The following is a 21,782-nucleotide window of genomic DNA, read 5'->3' on the forward strand; positions in this document are numbered from 1 at the left end:
CCTTGCTTGTTTCCTCTGCCCATTTGCAAATAGCTACAGAGTTTTATTAGATTCACACAAGTGGCAGTCTCTACAGCCCCCTAAAAAGTATTTGTTTGTTTTTTTGCTGCCGAATAGGGATTTTGCATGGAACTAACATACCATAACCTTTTAGCTATATACTGTGGGTATACAAAAGCATCAGCCCCTTAAAAAAAAACACACATTTTGTTGCTTTGCAGCCTGAAATGAAGACAGATACTGTCTTTGTTTTATCCAACTCTATTTACTAGTGCAGCTGGATAAAACGAAAGATATATAAATATGTCAGAAAAAAGTTGGAAAAAAGATCACCCCCCCCCCCCCCCCCCTTATGTCAGTAATTAGTTGAACCACCTTTTGCTTTAATTACAGCCTGTTGGGATATGTCTCTACTAACTTTGCACATCTAGATTTTGCAATATTTGCCCATTCTTCTTTGCAGAACTGCTCAAGTTCCGTTAAATTTAATGGTAACCGTTTGTGGACTGCAGTCTTCAAGTCGTTCCACACATTTTCAGTGGGGTTTAAGTCTGGGCTCTGACTAGGCCATGTAAGGGCATTCACCTTTTTCTTCTTCAACCACCATGTGGTCATTTTTGCTTTGTGCTTTGGGTCATTGTCATGTTAGAAGGTAAACCTACTTCACATTGACAACTTTCTTGTAGAGGGCAGCAGATTTCCCTCAAGAATTTGATGGCATTTTTCCCCATCCATTTTTCTTCTATCCTGACAAGTTCTCCAGTCCCTGTTGCAGAGAAACACCCCCATAACAGGATATTACCACCTCAATGCTTTACTGTAGAAATGGTGTTTTCCTCTATGATAAGCTGTATTGGATTTCCGCCAGACATATCGTTTGATGTGGGTGGCACAGCGGTGTAGTGGTTAGCACTCTCACCTAGCAGTAACAAGGGTTGCTGGTCCAAATCCCAACCATGACACTACCTGCCTGGAGTTTGCATGTTCTCCCTGTGCCTGCGTGGGTTTCCTCTGGGTACTCCGGTTTCCTCCCACAATCCAAAGACATGCAGGTAGGTTAATTGGCTTCTGCCCAAAATTTGCCTTAGTATATGAATGGGAACCTTGGATTGTGGGCTCCTTGAGGGTAGGGACCAATGTGAGTATGCAATGTACAGGGATAGGGACAATTGTAGACACTCACTCAGGTTGAACTGGATGGAAGGTCCAGCGCACTACATGTCCATTTGCGATTGTTGTGGGCAGAGGCAGAACAGGGATCTGCCTTTGCAAACAAGGCGGATCACCATTCTGACATGGGACACATCAGAGATCTTCTGTTCCCAGGGTTCGGGAACAGTGATCTCTGTCATGTCCCTGGCAGCCCTAAAGTTAGAACAAACGCAGGGAACACAGTTAACCCCTTGATCACCCCCTAGTGTTAACCCCTTCCCTGCTAGTGTCATTTATACATTGATCAGTGTATTTTTAGAGCACTGATCAATTTAATAATGTCATTGGTTCCTAAAATGTGTAATTTTGGGTCAGATTTGTATGCGCAATGTTGCAGTCCTGCTAAAAATCACAGATCGCCGCCATTACCAGTCCAAAAAATAAAAATAAGTCCATAAATCGATCCCATAGTTTATAGACGCAATAACTTTTGAGCAAACCAGTCAATACACGCTTATTGCGATTTTTTTTTACCAAAAATATGTAGAAGAGTATACATTGGCCTAAATTTTTTAAGAAATTTGTTTTTTTACATTTTTATTTTTGGATATGTATTATAGCAAAAAGTAAACAATATTGTTTATTGTTTTTTCTTTTTCAAAATTGTCGCCCTTTTTTTGTTTGTAGCTCAATAAATAAAATGTATTTATTTGGTTGAAAGAGAAAAATTAAAATGTCCTTGCATGGCTGAACTTGAGCAGTTCTGCAAAGAAGAGTGGTCAAATATTGTGAAGTCTAGATGTGAAAAGTTATTAGAGACATATCCCAACATACTAAAGGCTGTAATTAAAGCAAAATGTGGTCCAACAAAATACTGACATAAGGGGATGATCCTTTTTCCAACTCAATGCTACTCCCCAGGACATGACTCACATGCGTGGCTGAGGCTTTCACATGTATACAGTACATCGGCTTTGGCAAGCAGCAGTTTTAAGCTAAAATGTTCATTGGATGAGTTTTTCTTATGCTGCCAATCCTATTATCTTGAGTTCCAATGGGGCACTACACCTCAGGCTGGAGCGGCACCACCAAGTGGCCTTAACATGCCATGACTGGTTAAACTGACTTCAATGAGACAGTGCTACCGCACCTATCAAACAAGTAAAGTTAAATTTGCAGTGGCTGTGAAACAAAGCATTGTGGCTGTGGCATATGTACAACCCCCCCTGATTGCCTTGTTAGGTTTTCAGTTGGCAGCTGGGGGGCCAGTAAAAACAACCCATTTTGTGGCCTCACTGCTGTTGTTGACTATAATGCTTATCAATACAGCTACAAATGGCCAGAGTGCTTGTTCATCATCAGCTGCACAAGATGACATGAGTAGCTAGTGTAGCTAGCTCTAAATGTTGACCAACTAAGCAACAAATTGCTAAATGATACAAATCACTACAAAAGAGTGATTCTGTAGCTGATACAAATCACTACTATAAAATTGTCAGTGTGACATAAACCTTATACTTGCTTTCCATCAGCAAACAGGTAAAAAAACACTGAGGATACATCTTCAACTAATTCACAGCTGTCACAACATAAATGATGCCTCTCCACTGCCCTCAATTGACCCAGACCAGAGTGTCTCTCCCTTTGTGCGACTCTCTCTTTGTGTGACAGCAGTTCCAGTTACTCAATTCCTCAACTCACATCTCTTTTTCCTCACACAACCTTCTGACATCTGGAACAAACCTTCGAACCTTAGCTGATAGGAGCTTCCCCCTCTTGTCTATGTTACTGCAGTTGCATTCATTGTCAGAGTAACTATACCCACATGCTGCCCAGAGCAGCCAAAACGAAACCAGGTTGAATGGTGCATAGGCTAACGACAAACTGGGCTTCTAGCAACTGGCAGCAATTGTAAGCAATTGTAAAGCTACCAGATAGAACACCGCTACTTAATAGCGAAGAGCTAAGGTTCTGGCCAAATCCACTTTGACCTGCACCTGCGGGAAGCTTTCATGTGAAAACAGGCCCAATCAGCTGTGGCCAGAGAAATTCCTCACCCCACAGCCACATGTTACATTGTTACATAGTTAATCTAGTCAAAAAAAAAGAGTCCATCCATTTCAATCAACAAAGAAAAAAAAGAAAACCAACACACTCAAATAGAAAACCTCCATGTTCACTATCCAATACCTACAGTTGATCCAGAGGAAGGTAAAAACAAAGCATTATCCGGATTGGGGAAAAAATTCTTCCTGATCCTCCAAGTGGCAATCACATATTCCCTGGATCCACTTTACCCATAAATATTAGTATCCAGCTATATTATGTGCATTTAGACTTAATAAATGTCATTGACCAAATATGGCCATGCAACTATAATAAATCAATGATGTCACTAACATCCCTGCCTTTTTGTTACATGTGGCTGCAAGGTAGTGAATTCCCTTACCACAATTTTTCTGCTATCATGTGACAGCATCTAATGGGTTCCGCCCAAAACCTTATCTTATCTATCAATCCAGTGGTGGACAAATTATTATAAAATCCAGAAGCCACTCGGTAAAATCCAGGTGCCAGGAGGATTTTGTTTCAGGAGCCAGATCTATTGATAACAAGAGAGAACCTCAAAAGTAGCATTGACTACTGGGCTTTGCCCAGCCCTGGCTTAATATACAGTATGCTGACTTTAAATAAAATAACATAAAATAATGTGTATATATATATTTATATATACAAATACATAAAAAATAACAGTATCAATAAATCAATTTTATTAATCAATAAATCGATCATTAAATAGATCATGCTAGATTAACCTTTCTTACAGTAGCTCGACTCCAATAAAGCTGCATCATGAGAAAGAGTATTATGGGCATGTAATGATCAAATATGGCTGTCCACTTGTACATTTATAATTACAAATTTTAAATAGATAAATGTTTTTAAAAATAAAATGAACATGCATTCATAACAATACTTACATCAAACTGATGTCCTTAACACATACTTCTAAAATATTATTAAATAGAATAGATATTCCTTTAAAAAAAAAAAATCTAAGCCAAGACCAATAATTATCAACAGTATATGTTTTGGTGGTTTTGGCTGGTTCACCTTCCAACCTTGTCAACTTTGTACCATTGTAAATATCATGTGGCAGAGCACAGACATGTCAGCCTCACCTTTCCATGTCTCCCTATGCCCAGCTCCTTTATTATCTTTGCTCTCCCTTTTCTTTATTTATTTTCTCATGCTCCTTTCCCTTTGGCTCTCATTACAGATAATATTTCTTGTGTTTTGTGCTGGGAGGGGACAGCTGCAGCATCTTCCCTGTAGTCCCTTATTAGAGTCACAGGAAATAGAGAGGGAAATTCAGCTTACAATCTGCTTTTGCCAGTACAGAGAGTGGGATGAAGATGCTGTGATAGCATTTTGTGTATTAAGGAGGTTTTCACAGTACAGAAGCAGCAGAGGAGCTCTACAGCAGAGAAGAACTGACACAGCCATGTATTTGAAGGAAGGCAGCTAGGGGCAGGGCCGTTGGAAATAAACTGACATATAGTTGAAATAGCATTGTACTGAGTTTATGGGTACCAAGTTGATTAACAGTGATGGATTCAAGACTGTGCTTCTAGGAGTTACAATTCCATTCCGCTAATCTTAAAATCAATGATTACTAATAGAAATTAATGTCACTTATTGAACTACTTTTTACTCGTGACTGTACAAATTCCTTTTCAAAAAACAGTGCTGTGCAATGAAAAGTCAACTCAGCATGAAAATGTTGCTAGCTTTTATTATTATTATGTGAAATGTGAAATATACATTTGGTTAGTCCAGGCCAACACTGCATATAGAAAATGATCACAAAAGGGTTACAATTTGAAGCTGCAGCTTCCTGGAAATCCCATTGAAATTCTGTCTTTATCAGCTCTCAAGGGGAGAGAATCAAAAAACTAACAGAGGGATGGGGTTTCCAATCTCTGTTAATTCTGCTGATATCTGTATGTAGCCGTCTGTACATGTATCTATCTATTTATATCTATTTTTCAGTGTATCTATCTAAAATATGCCTAATTACCCACTTGTCTGCATAACAGTTGTTTTTTGCTTTTCACTGTGTTAGCAAAAATGATGTTGCCTATAATATTCTAAAGTAAAAAGAAAAAAAACATTTTTTTAAAAATAGCATATACAGCTAAGCCAATGTGCAAGGTGGAGGAACTCAAAACAAACTTATTTTAATGCATTGCAGTCAGATTAGTGAAAGATGCATCCTGAGTAAGGATGAGCTCAGGCGTGTTCGCACACTCCACGTGCAGAGCCCGCCAGGAAGTCGGTGTGGCGCTACACTAATCACAGGCAGTGAGACATTGTCCCAATGCGCGGCTGCAGAGATCGGGAAATGTCTCACTGCCTGTGATTAGCGCAGCACTGCGCCGACTTCCTGGCGGGCTCTGCACGTGGAGTGTGCGAACATGCTGGAGCTCATCCCTAATCCTGAGACACACAGAGGGGTAACCCTATTGCTGCTCACTCCACAGGACTCTCCATGATGCCTTAAAGCAGTTGTAAACCCTTACAAACCACTTTGACCTACAGGTAAGCCTAGATTAAGGCTTACCTGTAGATTCAAGAAATATCTCCTAAACCTACACGGTTTAGGAGATTTTTGCCAAAAGACAGGCACCGCTTGCGCCGTAGACAGCGGCGAGCAGGCACACTGAGCGCGCCGCTGTTAACGCCGATATGCCGCAAGTGGCGGCTCCCGTGTGCATGCGCGGGAGTGGCGTCATTGCGGCTCCATCCAATGACAACGCCGGAGCAGCGAGACCCACCAAGAAGATGGAGGCTCTGTACACAAGGGGACAGAGGTGACATCGCTGGCTCCTTTGTCAGGTAAGTGACACATAATGGGCTACTATGCAATGCATAGTAGCCCATTATGCTTTACCTTTGCAGGGAATCAAAGAGGAAGTAAACCCATCAGGGTTTACTTCCTCTTTAAAATAAGCATATCAACTTCGTCTTGCTTTTATTTATTTTTTTCAAAAGTTGGAATCTTCCTTTAATCCCTTCATACCTAAGCCTTTTTCTGACACATGTTGCTTAGAAGTTTAAATCAGTATTTTTTGCTAGAAAATTACTTAGAACCTCAAAACATTATATATATATATATATATATATATATATATATATATATATATATATATATATATATTTTTTTTTTAGCAGAGACTCTAGAGCAGTGGTCATAAACCCTGTCCTCAGGGCCCATTAATAGGCCAGGTTTTATGTATTGGGGAGATGCAGACTAGAATACTGCAATCGCTGAGCAGCAAATTATATCACCTGGGATGTATTTTAGTTACCTTGCAAACCTGGCCTGTTAGTGGACCCTGAGAATAGGGTTGATGACCACTGCCGTAGAGAATAAAATGGCGATTGTTGCAATATTTTGTCACACTGTATTTGTGCAGCGGTCTTTCAAATGCAATTTTTTGGGATGAAATACACGTTCATGAACTATAAAAAACCTGTAAAGTTAGCCCAATGCTTTTGTATAATAAGAAAGGTGATGTTAAACAGAATAAATTGATACCTAACATGTCATGCTCTAAAATTGTGCACACTCGTGGAATAACGAAAAACTACGGTACTTAAAAATCTCCATAGGCGATGCTTTAAAATATTTTACAGGTTACCTGTTTAGAGTTATAGAGAAGGTCTTGCATGAAAATTACTCCTCTTGTTCTTATGATTGCGTCGATACCTCACATGTGTGGTTTGGACACTGTCGCAATTTATGTATGCGTTTGCATCTGCGTGTGAGCACAGGGGTGGGGCGCTTAAAAAAAAAAATTCTTATTTATTTTGTTTTATTTTTACACTGTCCGTTAAATTTTTTTTATCACTTTTATTGTTTTCACAAGGAATGTACACATCCCTTGTGACAGTAATAGTTACTGACAGGTACTCTTTATGGAGAGATCTGGGGTCTGGAAGACCCCATATCCTTCCTTTGCACTTAAAACCATTCAAATTTATTTAATTTTATTTTTACACTGTCCGTTTAAATTGTTTATCACTTTTATTGCTGTCACAAGGAATGCAAACATCCCTTGTGACAGTTAGGCCCCTTTCACACATGCGGACAGTATGTCCGTATTTCATCCATCCGTTTGCGGATGAAATACGGACATACATGCATCCCTATGGGATAGCGGGTGTCTGCGGATGAACATCCGCAGACACCCGCTATTGTCCGCCTCCGCTACTGTCCGATTCTGCAGACGGAGGAAAATCCTATTTTTCTATCCGTCTGCAGAGCGGATCGGATGAACACGGACAGATGGTCCGTGCACATCCGATCCCCATAGAGAAGAGCGGAGAGCTGACAGGGCGGTCCCTGCACAGTGTACGGAGGCTGTCCTGTCCGCCGCTGGCTCAGCGGGGACAACGGAGCGATCCCCGCTGAGCAAGCGGATCATCAGAGGGCGGATAATTACTGATCCGTCCCGTGTGAAAGGGGCCTAATAGGCAATGACAGGTACTCTTTATGGAGAGATCTGGGGGCTATAAGATCCAAGATCCCTCCTTTGCACTTAAAAGCATTCAAAAAGCCAAGTTTGGCTGTTTTGAATGCTGTCATTTTTTTAAAATCTGGCACCTTTAAGTCTTGAGTAAACCGGAAGTGATGTCATGGCTTCTGGATTACTAGAGACGAGACCTGATAAAAGGTGATTCTGGCATTTTTTGGGTCTCTGGCCAGCCGGTGTATGTGCTGGCTGGTCAATTGGGCTTCCCGGTGGGACGGGCGAGCCGTGGAAGGCAGCAGGAGGGGAGGGCTGTGCCCTCCCACTGCTTGTACTAAGAGCCGAGCAGCTGCTTAGCTGCATTGGTTGCAATCAGAAGAATGCCGACCGTCGGTTTCTAAAAAACTGTACCAGGGTGATGCCGGTAGCTGCAGGCTTCACCCTGGTACAACCCCTTGAAACCGAAGGCTGCATATTTGTATTACATTGACATCAAGGGGTTAAGCTTAAAGGACCATGTTGTATGAATAGCAACATAGGAGGTTTCATTGCTCACTTGTTTGAAGGTAAAGGCTTTCCTATTGCTTATTCACTTCTTGAAATGTCAGGACACATGATTTTGAGTTACTGACTTGCCAATAGTAAAGGAAGAATAAAGCAATACAGCCTTGGAGCTTGCACTCAAAAAAACAAGTTTGCAAAGTAACGTCCCATATTTTGATCCTGACAGATCCCCTTATATCACGGCCTTTAAGTGCAGAAAATGATCTGTAAATAAGTAATACATATTTAGTATTTTCTATAAGGAAGATTATAGGTTTCCTTTTCACATGCTTAAAAATGGTATATGAAAGCAGTGGTGTGCCATCTAGGGACAGAATGAGTCAGAATTCTTCCCAGGTTCCTCAAATGATTCTGCCACAATATACATCAAGTCAGTGCAAGTCAGTAATGGGAAATCTGCATCTTCTTTTCCTCCAGTACCTATAAAAGCAAGACAAGGCAGTGCAGTTTAATTATTGCCTTGGTTGGAACAGAAAAGGGGATTAACCACTTCAGCCCCGGAAGGATTTACCCCTTAATGACCAGGCCCTTTTTTGCAATATGGCACTGCATCGCTTTAACTGACAATTATGTGGTACCCAAACTAAATTGATGTCCTTCTTTTCCCACAAATAGAGATTTTTTTTGATGATATTTAATCACCTCTGTGTTTTTTATTTTTTGCGCTATAAAGAAAAAAAGACTGGCAATTTTGAAACAAAAACAATATTTTATAATTTTTGCAATAATAAATATCCAAAAAAAGAAAAAAAATGGCTTCATCAGTTTGGGCCAATATGTATTCTTCTACATATTTTTGGTAATAACAAAAATAAAAAATCGCAATAATCGTATATTGATTGGTTTGCACAAAAATTATATATTTATGGCATTTTTATTATTAGTATTATTATAATTTTTTTACTAGTAATGGCGATAATCATTGATTTTTAGTGGGACTGTGACATTGCGGTGCACAGATTGGACACTTTTTTTGGGGGTCAGTGACATTTATACAGCGATCAGTGCTATAAAAATGCACTGATTACTGTATAAATGATACTAGCAGGGAAGGGGTTAACACTTGGGGTGATCAAGGAGTTAAATGTGTTCCCTGGGAGGTGATTCTAACTGTGGGACATCACTGTTCTTGATCCCTAGGAACAGACGATCACTCTGTACTTTCCTGACAGAATGGGATCTGTTTGTTTACATTGACAGATCCCTGTTCTGGCTCTCTGTGGAGCGATTGTGGGTGACCAGCGGACATCGCAGTCACTGGCCACGCACATCAGCGCACATGCCTACTATAGTGGTTAAAGGGACCGATGTACAGCTACGCTGATTCACGGGAATGAGTTGTCCTGCCGCAGTATAATGACAGTGGCTGGTCAGCAAGCAGATCATTTAGGTCCCTTATCTATACGCTGCATATTTGTCTGATTAATTCATGTCATTGACCAACACATATAACTACTTCTGTATTCCTGACTTTAACACCTTCTATTGTAAACATTGCTAAATACTATTGATTAATACTGTTGATTATCATTGTGAAAAATCACTGTTATTCAAATATATTTGCTAAAGAATATGTTGACCGAACATTTCATATTCCTGATATGTGCCTATTGTACCATGATCCTGTTGTCTTGCATTGCTTCCTTTGTGTGAAATACCTGGTGTTTCTCCCCCTGCTCTCCTATTTCAAACTTACCCCACTAAGCATGAGAGCACAGCATGGTCAGTATTCTGGCTGAGCTGACAACTCAGCCTGCTCTCCTTTAATGATCAGACTTGTGGTGACACACCACCCTACACAGTTATTCACTGGGAGATCAGTGTACTGCTGTTTCTCCGCCCTCAGCTATTTACACCCCTTATGCAGCTGGGAACAGAGATTTTGTGATCACTTCTAAAAAAAAGAAATAAAAATGTATTTATAAAATATATACATATATACTGTATATACACTATATTGCCAAAAGTATTGGGGCACCTGCTTTTACACGCACATGAACTTTGATGGCATTCCAGTACTAGTCTGTAGGGTTCAATATTGAGTTGGCCAACCCTTTGCATCTATAACAGCTTCAACTCTTCTGGGAAGGTTGTCTGTTTAGGAGTGTGTCTATGGGAATGTTTGCCCATTTTTCCAGAAGCACATTTGTGAGGTCAGGCACTGATGTTAGATGAGAAGGTCCCCATCCCAGTCTCCGCTCTAATTCATCCCAAAGGTGTTCTATCGGGTTGAGGTCAGGACTTGCAGTCCACTCAAGTTCCTCCACCTCAAACTTGCTGATCCATACTATATTGCCAAAAGTATTGGGCCACCCCTCCAAATCATGTGGCAAAGGGGGGATTATGGTGTGGGGTTGTTTTAGAGGTTGGGCTTGGCCCCTAGCATACCAAGACATTTTGGACAATTTCATGCTACCAATTTTGCGAGAACAGTTTGGGGATGGCCCCTTCCTGTTCCAACATGACTCCACACCAGTGCACAAAGCAAGGTCCATAAAGACATGAATGAGCGAGTTTGGGGTGGAGGAACTTGACTGGCCTCGATAGAACACCTTTTTAACATGAAAAAGGGCCTTTTTAGGTAGATTTGGCTGCATGTCTTTATTTTTATTATCAAGCCATAGTAGGCCTGAATTGACTGGTGAAGTAGCAGCCACAAAAGATAAAAAATCTATAGGAAATAAAATAAAAAATAAAGCCAAAGCTCTCAACTTTGTACAAATTGGCCAGTGGCACAGAAATATAATAGTATTGTTTGTGAGCTTCTTTTTTTGAAGTACAGCACTGCATTGTCTTAAAAATAAAATATTACAAACCTACATTCCTAATTATTCCCAACATATTCAAACTATAGACTTGTAGTATGTATTTAATATAAATTTCAAGACAGAAAATGAGCATTTGAATAAGCAGTACATAGAAAGCGACAAGGTAGGTTTTATCTTGCAAGAAAAAATACAGTGTATTATCTGAGACAATAACAACAAATATTGTTTAGTGGCTGGACAGTATGTAAAAAGCTTGGTTAGGCCGCAGTATAAGAGGAGGAGACAAGGTAGGTTTTAGCTTAAAATAAATATAACAGTGTATTATCTGAGTGACAGTAGCCACAGATATATGTTTGAGGAGCACACTTCAAGGTGCAATGCAGAATTTTCCCTACAGCAAACACTAGACATTTGGCTGCTGACCAGCAGTGGAAACATTGTGTGGAACCTTTACAGTGCCTGGACACTAAAACAGACCACAGACTTTGAGACACACAGCAGTATTTACCCTTCAGAAAATATCAGTAAATTGGCAGCTGAGGCCGGGCTGCAAAAACATTGTGTGGCACCTTTGCAGTTTGGGATGGGCCAAGAGAGGTGGCAGGAGCTGTTAATCTTGGCGAGTATAATTTTTAAGAAGGGATGGTTGGATGAAAATAACAGTTTAGTCTGTAGCATCAACAGAATGGGTTTTGAAGTCATTTTAATGAAAGTAAACCAATATATATTGTCAGGGGAGATACAAATATTGCAGTAGCTCTTCATAGCAAACCTGCTGTTGTGCTACAGCCCTTTCAAACAGAACCGTGGCTAAAGCCTAGACACCCAATAGTCAATGGTAAAAATACTGGATTAACCCTCTGCATACCGCTATACCCTTTCAAGCAAACTTTGCAATGAAAAATAGGGATATTTAGTTCACACATATTGCAACACATGTTTAAACTGACCAACTGCATCAAAGCAATCCCTCTTTAGTCAGTCCTACTCTTCTTTGCCACTACAAATGCTCCTGTGGACACAATGACAACCTGGGGCAATAAGACACAAAACGGGGAAGAGCTACACAGTTGATCAGCTTAAACATGTATTGCAATATGTGTGAACTAAATATCCATATCTTTATTGCAAAGTTTGCTTGAAAGGGTAGAGCAGTGTGCAGAGGGTTCATTCAGTATTTTTAGTGTTAATATGTGGTCACACCCCTTTAGCACCTGGTAGATTATATGCATTTACAAGCTACTGGGATCTGAGCACAGGTATATCTTGTTTCCAAATGTCAGTGGAATACACACTTCTGAGAGGGTCCACATCATCCCTGGAATGTAGCCAGCAATCATGTGGTTCAGGTGCTACCTGTGAGTGCTGTATGGCACCAGTCCTGGCTGCTCTGATTTGCAAAAACTCTTAAAAGCAGTACAGAGGCAGCACTACCACTGCCACTCCTCCTTTCAGGGATCAGAAGACTGGAGGCATCTTGGTTAGAGGGGATTCTGCCACTATGAAAAAATTGAGTTCCTTAGTTACTTAGCACCTCCTCAAATGCTGCATTTTTGCCTTTCTTTGGGGTGATGGCAGTAGACCGTAAATTTTACCATTGCATCCAGAATCTAATGGGTGGCCATCCAACAGTGGTCTCTCTTTTCGATTACCCAAATCCTGTGATCCTTGTGCAGGAATTTATGCCACCATTTGCCCAAAATTTATGCAGCAGAGGACCTAAAGTCTCCAGTGTTGCTGAGGACAATAATGTCCCCAACAATTTTGACCCACCCAGGTAAAACTCCTAGGGTTAGGGAAGGGAAAAATGTCTTCCTTAAAGTCCATCAGAATTCATCTTTACCACCAGCGTCCCAGCTCTTCTCCTCTTTGTATTCCTCCTCTGTCCCCTGCTGCCTTTGCCTTGCAGAGGAGGATCCATATGGCCATAAATCACCAGCAAAAAGTCCTCCTCTTCCACCTGATGCTGTGCCTCCAATGCCCAGTTTATACATTTATAATAGTTTGCTCTATAAGACGGAGAGGCATTGTATCATAATTACATAGGTATGGCTAACAGTATGGCTAACAATGAGCCCAAGCTCATGTTGCCGCTGCATTTCTGCCAAGCAATTGGCAAGTGTGACTACCTAAAGTGAACACAAATCCTTCTGGCCTGGTGAAATACCTGCTGAAAGATAGTGTACTTCAACTGCTGCCCCACCAGGTTGAGGATATGTGCCAGGCAAGGTACATGTGTGGTAAAGGGCAGCCAGCACGTTATTGCTGTTATCACACATGACCTTGCATGGCTAAAAATGACTTGTGATGAGTCAACTGCTAGCCTGGGCCTGGAGAGTTGCCAGCAGTTGAGACCCAGTGTGGCTACTGTCCCCCAGGCAGATGAGCTGCAACATAGCATGGCAGTAGTTATCCAGTTGGGCTTGGTTGGGACTGCTAGGTCTAAAGAGTCAGAAGATGAGGGCAGTGATGAGGAGGTACAAATGACTGCATTGTAACCAATGAACAAAAGATGATGGCACCACTAGATCCAGGAGAATAACCCATCTTGCATCCTTCCCAGCCACCAGAAGACTGACTCAGCATACTGTGAAGGATATGTAGCATCCCTGCCCATACTTACTGGCCCACATGTCCGAGATAATGTGTTTAATGCCACTGAGAGGATCCTTCAGTGACAAGGACACAATGAATACCACATGCTAGTAGAGAGCAGGGATGGCCTTCAGGGCAAAATAATGGTGGCTGGGTGCCTGCCACTCTGGTGTAGCACAAGCCATAAAGTTGTGGAGGGTGTTTGATTCCATGAGCTGGAATGTGAGTAGGCGCAAAGCCATCTATTTTACCAAGCTGGCATTAGTATCCTGAACATGGGGTGATTTGGGGACATTTTTCTTCCACTCCAGTAGCTGCCTTGAGAACAGTATGCTGCTGGGGATAGCAGGGTGGGTTCAGGAGACATTTGCAGTGGTTCAAGCCTTCCTTTCACTCTTATTAGCATGGCCCCATGACCCTCTTCCCCTGTTGATGTTGTGTATCTTAAGCCTCTGAAATCTCTTATGAAACTTCCATCCCTGTTGCAGAATGCCACAGATATTGCAGCAGCTGTCGCAAGAGAATGTTGCAGAGGCAGGGGAGATGAATGAATGAATGAATGAAATACTTATATAGCGCACAATGCGAACTGAATCGCCTCTAGATTTAGAAAGTGAGGTACAAAGTGCAGAAGTGTAGGCCTTTTTCCGCCAACTTGTATCACTGAAGTGATGCTCTCACTGTTCTGTGTTCTGTGATGCAGTCATTTTTTTCCACATGCACACGGTACCCCAAGGTCTGGTACTTTTGTCACCCCTGATACACAGCAGGAAGAGGCTGCAGACCGCAATGGTGCTCTTAGCAGCAGATATATATATATATATATATATATATATATAGAAAAGTCACATGCTGAGGATCTCTGTGGACCAACTATGGGCCCAGCAGTGGCCTGCACCTGTAGGGGATTGCTGCAAAATGGATTAGGATGCTCCCTTTAGTCCTCTGAAAGCTGTCTATGCCCCTGGACCAAAATCCTCCCTCAATGCTCTTCAGCATCCCCACCTTGGAACTTTCCTTCTCTTCAATCACTGGCACCCACAGATGGCCTGCCAACTTATCAGCCACTCTCACTTTGCAGTAAGCTCCGCTACTGAAACATAACTGCCTCTTGCTGCTCCCTGCAGATATCACTTCCCTCTATGGTTGTGGTGCTATCTTCCTCATCGTCTATATCTGAAAGTTGGAATGTTTGCTCAGGACCAAGACCATCATCCTGCAGTGATAGAGTGATTAAATAATCCTGATGATTCCTCTTTGTCAATTTATAGGGCTATGGCAAGATTAGCAGAAGCGGAGAAGGAGGAAGAAGAGGGTGCATTAACAGAAGTTGCAGACAATAGGCTGCTCTGTGCCTGAGAGAAGGAGTTGCAGACAATAGGCTCCTAGGTCCTATCATCACTTTGTCTTGTAGAGCCTGCTTGCCTCCTACTACCTCCTCACTGCTATGGTGCACGCTGATTTCCCACATGTACCCCCTTTAATGCACAAGTATATGTGGTAACACATTACAAACAAAAATGCATCTTTGTCATGTCAGCAACAATTGTATTTTGCAGACCCTGAAATAGGAATCAAAAGAAAATTAAATAAAAAAACTAAAAAAAAACTAAACTCCAAACCATTTTTTAACCTTGCAGGAATTTTAAAGAAATATGGTGTAAAATAAAAACAAAAGGAAAAAAGTATGGTCACGTAGCCATAGTAAATCAATGATTTCACCAGCATATCCAACCCTTTATTACGTGTGGCTGCGGGATGCAGAATCCCTTGGCTTCAGCTAATTGGGAGGAGCTTGCTATTATCTGACATCCCATGGGATTGGACCGAACCAAAGCTCTCCATTAATTTCAACACCAAATTCAGTCTGGCAAATTTCAGGACCACCATGTGCTGTATCCTTAACAAACCCATTTAGATGAAAATCCAAACCTCATCGTTGTGGGCCAGTTTCTTCAGCTTTGTAAAAAGGACCTCAAAACTTTTCAATGTTTTCAAAAGGAAACAGTTTGGAGATATAAATGTGAGGTGTCATGCTAAATAGTTTGTAATCATGTATAATCATGCAGCTATATTTATTTATTATGAGCACTGTTTTTTGCTTAGTAGTTTTGTAACTGGATGTGCCCTAAAATTATAGTAATATAGTCTCCTCAATAGTACTGGGCTGGCAGACATCTCCACATGCTTAAAATCGCTAAGACCCACCAAGATAAATTAAACAACTCCGCTGATTAGTAGAAGTAGCACAAGTATAGTGAAGTGTTCTTTAACTCTTCTCAATTAGTAAAGTGCAGGATCAGTCCAACTGCACAGAAATTATACAAGTTAGAAAATCACTGTTTGCAATAACGAGTGCTTCAAATTACTCATTATTATCTCCCTAGGATAGCCCTAAATGGCCAGATTTTCTTCAAATTGGGGGTGAGCTCAGGCTATTTATGACCACCTGTGCTCAAGTCTGCTGTTCAAGTCTTGAAACAACAGATTCTCTGTGTTTATGAGAATTTATGCCAGCAGTTTTTAATCTGGGAGAATTGGATGACTACCGGTATGTTGAAATACAGGTAAGCACTAGTGGCATAATCCACATTTACATTATTATGTGCATATTTCTAATAATGGAAATACGGTGCATCAAGAATGTAAAACATGAGACTTACATAAAATATGGGTAAGCTAAACATTACAATAACAACTCAAAGCATGTGCTAATAAAACACACTATAGTTTTCTTTTAAAGCAAAAAGTCAGCAGAAGGTACCACAAGGATCATAGCTGGGCCCAGTTCTTTTGAGTCATTTTATTACGCTAGCTATTTTTGCTGATGACACAAAATGATGTAGAATTATTGAACCTCAGCAGAATAGCAACGTATTCTGGAAGGGTCGTGACAAAGTATAAAAATGGTCATTAAATGGAAGATAACTTTCAATGTTAATAAAAATAGCGTTACACAGACAGGACATGGTAACAGGACCATATTCAATATAAATCCCTTGTAGGGCAAGATCTCAAAAGGTAAAGTTTTGAGCATAACACTTTAAGAAGAACGTAGCAGATTTCTAAAATGTTTAAGCAGACAGTTAATTATTTAAAAGGGATGCGAGTTCTCACATTTAATTAAAGGTTAGAAAAATGTGTTTAGTTTGACATAAAAGGCACCTCAGATGTGATCTAATTATTATTCATAAATGCATCCAAGATCATTATCAACATTTGGCAAATTAACTTTATACTTCAAGGACTGTACAAAAGACAAGGGCATATCAGTTGAGCAGGAGGACAGAATATTTTATCATGAATCATAGGAAGGATTCTCTTCAGTAACAGAATTAGGTTGTTGAATAGCCTGGAGAGGCCTTTCTCAAACATTGTTCCATGGAATCCGCAATCAGAAGCTGATTATGGTTCCTTGAACAGTGAGAAATGTCCAACTCCCAGATAAGTAACCACTGAGACTAATGATCTGACCACCAGTGTAATGGGGCCCTTCTTTCACTACAATGACCACCAAGGTAATGAGAATCTACTCCCACCAATAACCAATCTAAGTGGGCATTTTTCCACTGACCACCCATGCAGGGGAGCATTACATTGACCACTAATGAAGAAAGGTACTTTTCCACTGACTATCATAATAAGTGGGCATTTCTCCACTGACCATCAATGTGAGAGTACCACTGCAATTGTCACTGTCCATATTCCTTTTTTGGCCATTATGATTATTATTTGTTTCACCTTATTAATATTATTAATGAAAAATAGTTTGTAATTTAGATTAGCCCTGGGTGTCAAGTATTCTAAGTAAATTGTGATTTACCGTGCACACTAATGTACCATGAGCTATAGATATGCTAATGAATAGTAGGGGTTCCCTGGGACCATTGATTAGTAGGGGGTCCATGAGATCATTATTTCAAGGGTTCCCTAAGGTAAAAAGGTTGAGAAAGACTGCCCTAGAGCATTTAGTGATAATGGCAATCAAGGAAAAAAATATTTGGATTTTTTTTACAACTATTGTTACCCCTTGTTATAATTAAGGAGTTTGTATGTATAGAAATGTTTGGATTACTTTCTTTCTTGAAGAAATCCTTGGTATTTCTGCAACTGGTATGAAACTCAAATCAATTTGGTCGCAAATACTAGACTACTCTGCATAGGTAAAATTGAAAGCTTGCCACTATATGATTGTAGATGCTATAATATAGCTGAACATAATGCAATTAGCAGCCTTCACTCAACTTGAATTGATTACTGTCAAATGATCAATAAAGCAATATTGAATAAACAATTATAATTATTAATTGGAGTTCCATAAACAAAGATGATAGATATCGCAATAAATTATTACATATTCTGGAGATATAACAATAATGAAGGATTGCTTGTTTTTGTCAATTGCAATCCATGTATGGCTTTACACTGTATTATGAATATACCACTATGAAAATGTCCCAGTAATCTGTAGTCCAGGGGTCAAACTACTGTGCAGCTGAGGCAAACATAGCAATATGAAATGCAGTAAAACACAGTTGGGAAGGAAAAATGCTCCCAGAATGCAATCTGTACACATTTGCATTCATTTCCCGTACTCTCCAATAAACACAGCTTGTGTGTATGTACACATAAGCACATCAAAAACTGGTATCCCTCATAATCGGTAGTCAGAAGATCAATCAGCTGTACACTGGAGAGGAAACAGCAATATCTCAGCATGCCCCTGCAATCTGCTTTAAATAGGTTAAAGTGCCTTATAGTTTAGTCTGAAAAATAGAACTCCACTATAAACTTGCAACACGTACCATATATAATAACAGTCTGCATGTATATCTTCTTCAGGCTTTAATAAGCGTGATATATGTGCCTCTGTTTGGTCCTATATTTCACTCTAAGGGGTCCATCTTACACACTCTATTAACCAGAAATGCATGCCAATATAATGGGCAGCCTTCATTTGTCACTCAACAATTCTTAAATTATCCCCCCAGTAATCTGTAAACATAGGGCACTGTTCACCATTAGGTGAAACACAATTTTAAGAAAGTCTCAACATCCCAAAACATCAATAGTGATACATAGGATCATGGGCTGGGGCCGATGTGTGTGTGTGTGTATGTATATATATATATATATATATATATATATATATATATATATATATATATATATATATATATATATATATATATATATATGGATAGATAGATGACTGGGTAGTATTTATTCATTTTTGGGCTGAAGCACTTTAGCCTTTTGCTGTTAGTAGTACTGACAAACAGTTCAAAAGATTTAACATATCCTGAAATGTTGCACTGCTTCAAACTATATTCTGTACACAGGATTCCTTCCATGCACCAGACCAGGTCTAATGCAGGTACAATTTCATTATTAAGAAAGAATTAAGTAAGAATTAACCTGGCCAATATGCAAATTAATAAAGAGAAGATCCCCTTGGGGTAATTCTACCCTTCTCTCTTCTATTCTCTTACCCCCTCCCACAAACTAAAATGGATTTTTAATTACCCTCTATATCTCAGTGCCTGTAAATCTCTCTCTACTGCAAGAGAGAAGACTGATTTTAATCAAGACTTCTCGCTGCCAACCACAGACTGGAGCAGTCTGCCCTAAAGATGTTAAATGGGTGCAATTCAGAGGAGCAGATGAAAATATTTAACGCACAGGAAAACATAGGAGGGGGGGGGGGATGTATAGGAGATAAGAGGGAGAGCTACACCAGGAGCTGGGGAGAGAGTCCTAGAAATGGGAACAGAGTGTATGGGGTGAAAATGAGACTTAAATCACACACAGAGGTATGATGAACAAATGTAAAGAGACTGGCAAATAGATGAAGTAAAGATAATGGGGATGCTTCTGTATAGGGAGGAATGGTAGATCACTGAAAGCAGTTGCACAAGACCAAATGCAAATAGGGAGGTGAGTGAGCACTGAAACAGAGGAATGAAAGTGCCTGGGAGACTGGAGTGGGGGGGAAATATATTAGATTGCTTGCAAAATTAGTACAGGGGCACTCCAATGTAAATGGCCACATTTAGACTAGACAGACAAAAGCAAATAACAGTGGGTGAGACAGGGATAAAGAAACAGAAGGAGACAAATGACAGACAAGCCATTAACTATGTAGAAGCATAAAGCATCAAACCACTAAATGTTTGCCATACACTCCAACATACTACAGCCACTTGCAGGGGAGCTAGAAGAAGCTGTGCCACAAAACATTAAGCACATCTGCATGTTCTAGTCTTCCCAGCACAGAACAAGCTCGCACAGCTCTTGAGAATTAAAGGTAATCGCTCAGCCTGCTTCCCCCCCATCCCCTCTCACTTTGGATGTTCTCTCTCCTTTTGCTCAGTTTCCAGCTTGTAATGGAATATGATCAGAGCAGGGTCTCTCCTTGCGAAGCACATCGTCAGCTGGCAGACTGAATGCTCTCTTAGGGATAGTTAACCCTTTTAGCTAGCCCACAAGCAAAGAGGCTAGCTTTAACCCCCCCTTTTCCAATATGAATATAAAGAAGCAGCAAGCCTCTGGGGATAAATCACTTACCAGCGTTTGAATTTAAAGACAGGAGTCTTCAGTGGTCATCTTGTGTAGAAGGGGGTGGAGGTGAAGATGGAGTTCCCCCCTTTTCCTGCAGCAGTTGGGGGGGGGTGTTTACATAATTAGGAAGTGACAGTGTCAGGGTGTATAGTAGTCCTAGAGGTCCAAAGGTAGGTTAGTCCACAGAGAAGGATCCTAGAGATGGGAAACGTCCAGGGAACGCTGGCAGACTGGTGCGGATGGAAGGAGCTGTCCACTAGAAGTGGTCCTGAAACAAGATGTAACGATGCTTTCCAATAGAAGCAGTGCTGGAATGACCATCAGTGCTACCAATGCATTGCTGGGACTTCCAAGAGCACACGTGAGATGGGATGTGGGGCTCCCACACACAAGGTAAAGGTCCCCCAACCCCCACCCAGGAGGGAAAAAAAAGAAAAAAAAAAAGGAAAAGGGGGGTTTGTCTACAAACCAATACTGCTCTTTCTGTGATCTCCAAGCACCCACCCTTCCTCTCCTCCTCTAAGAAGGCAGGTCCTTTCCTTGCAAGCTAGATTCCTGTACTCTTACACAACCACCCTGTGTCACCCCCTCTACCTCTGTGATTGGATTAAGGGGCTGAGCTGGTGACCTGTCCCAGCTTGATGCTGCTGCCAGCTGCTGCCAAAATCATGCTGCCCTGTGCTCATGGGATTGCCAGGATGGCAGGGATTCAAATGAATGTGAGTTTAGAGAAAAGAGGAAATCGACACCCCCCCCTACACACACAGTACAGCCTGCCAGCACCCCGTAGTCAGTGGCTGTTCTCTGCTAGAAGCTGCACATCACAGAGCGCAGCTGCTGCTGTCACCTGCAGTCACTGCTGAGCCCGGCTCTCTGCTCATCAGGCACAACATTTCTTTACTGGTGACAGACAGATCAGGACCCAGGAGAGCCAGGTCATAGCCTCTCACACAGCTGGGGGCAGGGGGGAGCTGAGAGATATTGGACCTCCTGGGACCCATACAAAAGACCTATATGCCTTTCTGCTGATCTAAGAACATTAGCATTGCAGAGGGGTTCCTACTAAAACCGGAGCAGACAAAATCTGCAGCAGCTGTGATCAGTAGCCAATCAGCTTCTAACTTCTGCTTGTTTAGTTAAGCTGTGAAAATGAAAGCTAGAAACTGATTGGTTGCCAAGCTTAGTAAATTAATATCTGGATTAAACAAACCAATACATATGTGGATTAAAATGGGGTCAGGCTGCCTACATGTAAGCTAAGCATAAGCGTGCACAGCCTATTGCATTAAGCTCAAACACACATGTGTGTGTTATATATATATATATATATATATATATATATATATATATATATACACACATATACACACAGTTACCAGCCACTTTATTAGGTACACCTTGCTAGTACAGGGTAGGAATGAGCTTGACGTTTGGGTCAAACACAAGTTCAATTTGAACATCGGTTGTTCGCCCGTTCGCCGAAGAGCAAACATTATGGGGCGGTCGCTGCAAATTCCAGCGGAACGCCCCATAATGCACTGCAAGATTGCAGTGCATTGCTGTATGATGATTGGCCAAAGCATGCACCTGACCTGCATACTTTGGC

At 40.9% G+C, this 21,782-nt stretch overlaps 1 protein-coding gene across 2 annotated transcripts in view; it reads right to left on the reverse strand.

Annotated features, from left to right (window-relative positions):
• The window catches only part of GRM4 (glutamate metabotropic receptor 4), a 315,342-nt gene extending 294,467 nt beyond the window's left edge, over positions 1-20,875 (reverse strand). The window contains exon 1 of one of the 2 annotated variants that reach the window (XM_077481412.1): positions 20,183-20,875. The gene's annotated coding sequence lies outside the window, so the exon portion shown is untranslated. Of the gene's footprint in view, positions 1-19,960; positions 20,055-20,182 lie in introns of those variants that run through there. The other variant, XM_077481413.1, reaches the window with a different exon arrangement.
• Positions 20,876-21,782: the final 907 nt, after the last annotated feature.

The sequence above is a fragment of the Lithobates pipiens genome, unplaced genomic scaffold, assembly GCF_037356315.1.
Source record: "Lithobates pipiens isolate NorthernLeopardFrog02 unplaced genomic scaffold, aLitPip1_a1.2 Scaffold_16, whole genome shotgun sequence".
NCBI classification, from domain to species: domain Eukaryota; kingdom Metazoa; phylum Chordata; class Amphibia; order Anura; family Ranidae; genus Lithobates; species Lithobates pipiens.